Source organism: Cynocephalus volans, chromosome 4 (genome assembly GCF_027409185.1).
Source record: "Cynocephalus volans isolate mCynVol1 chromosome 4, mCynVol1.pri, whole genome shotgun sequence".
In the NCBI taxonomy this organism is placed as follows: Eukaryota; Metazoa; Chordata; class Mammalia; order Dermoptera; family Cynocephalidae; genus Cynocephalus; species Cynocephalus volans.
In genome coordinates this window covers 54019747-54023254 of record NC_084463.1, presented here as the reverse complement: position 1 = coordinate 54023254, position 3508 = coordinate 54019747, and positions in this window count along the sequence as shown.

Here is a 3508-nt window from a genome sequence, read left to right as displayed (position 1 = left end):
ATTTCCACTTCCACCTAGAATACAGATAACAGTGTTGTTCTAACAAAAGGAAAAAGCCAGGTAAAACATAAGTCAAACATATTTGGAGCCATCAGAACGCTGAGGTAACAGAAACAAAAAGGCCTGAAATCCCAGGAGGGACTGACCCCTCTATAGAGAGAGACTAGACAGAAAACAGGCTCACCTGTGGCAAAGAATGTACAGATATGGAGGCTGCCACACGACATGTAAGAAGAAATTAGGGAAAATATTAATAAATGTTTGGAAGTTAATTTTGACCGGTGTGTGGATACAGTATCTGGGGCCCTCAACATGACTGGGAGGGGGTTTGCATTCCCTCACCTGGTGCTTACAAGTAGATGAGGGTTGGACAAGAAAAGGGAGTCTGTCAGGAAAACAGGCAAGCAGAAGGGGCTGTTATGTGTGAGGTGTGCTGGTCAGGCATGACCCCCCTATGCCTAGACCCTTCTCCCTCACAGTGCAAAAGCCTTAAACCCAATAGCCAGGTCCAGGCAAAAACCCATTTTGACTGAAGAGGGGGATGCTATATTGAAACCAAGAAGAGGTCTGCTACCCTTGGGGTGTTAGGGGATTGGGCAGGAATCTCACTCAAGTAGAGTTTGGGCACCTTGTGGAAAAGGGGCAGTGATGACATAGGCCAAGACACAAAGTATTTGCAAGGAGAAAGCTGAATCAGGAATACAAAGAAACCCCTCTCAGCCCTCACCTGGAACTAGAAGTCACCAGCAGCACCATTTGTCACTGGGTGGGGGTGGGGGAGAGCATGGAGAAGGCCAGGTCTGAAGCACAAATATCCAGCAAGAGCTAAAAGCTGAGCGTGGAGCACTACAGCTGATGAAGACTTCCCAACACTGTACCTTTCTTATGCATAAGGCAATGGCAGTCCACCACCAGAGGAACTGGAAGGCTGTGGACAATGAAAGCCATGATAACAGCAACAAATCCCAAATTCAGCTTGTCTCTTGTCTAGACTTTATCAACCCTCCACATTAGTGGTCTCACAGTGAAAGAGCCATGTCCATTTCAGGGGTCATACCATCTACCTCAGTGTCACTGTTCTCTGCATTATGCTGAGCATTAAATAAGATTATACACACAGAAAAGCAGGAATAAATAACCTACACTCAACACAGATAAATTAATAGAACCAGACACAGAGATTACCCAAATGTTGAAAAACTCTGACAAGAACATTAAAATCATTACGATTAATGTTAAAAAGATCCAGTGTAAGATGAAGAGTTCAGATCCCTGTACTGGCCAATTATTTTTTAAAAAAAATCCAGTGGAAAAGGTAACCAGCATCCACTGCACAAAAGCTCATACACATTTTCAGCAGAGTGATCAAGTGCATGCTTCAGGCCAGCCTTGGTCACGAGGCCCTAGTGCAGCACTGCTCATGTTCTGATATGCAAGGTCCTATGCTTCTGGCCATATCTCCTCTAGGAGACTCAAATATTCCTCAAGACAGGGCTAAGCACAGACAAGAGGCTTTGCCTTATGCTTTGTTTCCCTGATCCTTTCCAGTATATCTGACATACAGAAAATGCCTGCCTTCTTTACCCATGATCTCATGGGGGACTGTAATTGCCTCTTTTAGGAAGGAGCAGAAAAAGGAAAGTCAGCAACAACAGACAAGCCTCTTTCTCAAAAGCAGGAGGCAACCTAGGATGCCGAGGACAAAATAATTCCAATAAATGTATCAGATGCTGCAGGGAAGTCAAGTCAGTGAGGACAGGAAGATGCTGCTTTATCAGTTTGGGGACATCAGTGATCTCTGCCAGAGCAGGCTCGACAGAGTGAAGGAGGTGACAGACTACAGTAGACCGAGGAGCACATGGGGGTGAAGAAGTAGAAACAGCCACTCTGGACAGCTCCTTCACCAAAATCTGGGAACAAAATGAAGGGCTGGGAAATATATTTAGCTGTTTCAAATATGGCAAGCAACAGCCAAAACAGCTGTCTATATCCCTGTAAAGAGAGAACTCATTTACAGGTACAATAAAAACACCACCTTCTCTAACAAAGAGACAAACAATGTAGAAAGAAAACACACACATATGCATCAAATAGCACATGTCAGGAGTTTTATGTGCGTATCTCATTTTTCTTTATACCTTTGGAAAGTACAGGTACTTATTTCTAATTTAGAAATGTAAAAAATTAAATTCCAAGAGCTAAGTTTGCTGCTCAGCCATAACAATTACCAATCAAAAGAGTCTGCAGACATAGAGACAGACATTGAAGTCGGCTTTTACTTCAGTTGATATTTTGCTTCAATTGGGAAAGTTTGTATGTTTAGTGAGCAAATTGGATACAAGAAGCAAAATTCAAACATGTAAAACATGCTGAGAAAAAATAATCTCACTAGCAGATATTTATATACTGTTTGTAAAATAAAAACAAGGCATGAAAAGAATTGCCTTTCAGGACCACAGAAAGATTAACCTCCAAATAAAACTGAAAAATGGATCAGGAACAAATTTTGAGTGAAGTGAAAGAGTCACTCCCAGGTCAGCAAGATTAAACTGCCACAGGATTTGAGGGATTTGTTTTGAAACCAAAACATTTTATACTAAAATAGGTAAGTGTCCCAGAGGAAAATGTCACATTGTCCATCCCAACACATTCCAGGAAAGATGGCCTGACTCACTCAGATCACGATCGAGAACTGTGGCAGGTGGAAGTGCAGAAGGCAGTGCCCTGGCCATTAAATATATGATTCCTGTAAATTAATGCTTTTTGATTTTGCAGGCACAGTCAATTCTGAGGAGCTTGATATTTATTTTTAATTGCAATAGAATATATTGTAGAATAATGTCAGAGATTAGTGCACTTTGTAAAGATAAGTTAATTTGGGTAAAACATTTTTTTAAAAATTGTTCAAGAGGGTATAGATATATAGGTATATATTGGATTGGAATATAAAAGGTATTTCTTATTTTATTTTTTTGGGTGCTGGCTGGTATGGGAAAGCGAACCCTCAACCTTGGTGTTAGAAGTCCTCATTCTAACCAACTGAGCTAAGCAGCCAGCCTAAAATGTATTTCTTACCATGGGCAGAATTTCAAAAATGTGTGAAACTACAAGTTACTCTTATTCACTTATCTTACCTTTGAAATGTTTTCAACAAATTACCTCATGTATAGTTTAGCTATCACAGACATCTCCCAACTAGCAGGGAATATTCTTAAGAAGTCTCATTTATTAATTAATTTACTATTTTTGTGTGTGACTGGTGAGTAAGGGGATCTGAAATGTTGACCTTGGTGTTACCAACATTGTGCTCTAAACAACTGAACTAACTGGCCAGCCCATCAGGAGTCTCATTTCTTACTGTTTCAGTGTGTGTGTGTATGTGCGATACCCTCTTGTGTGTCCTGTGCTGCAACTGCCCACAGTTCCATGGCCCTAGGGCCTCAAATAGAGATCTCAGCCCAAGTGCCCCTGTGTACATTATTACCAACTAGACTCTGGGGAGTGGGCT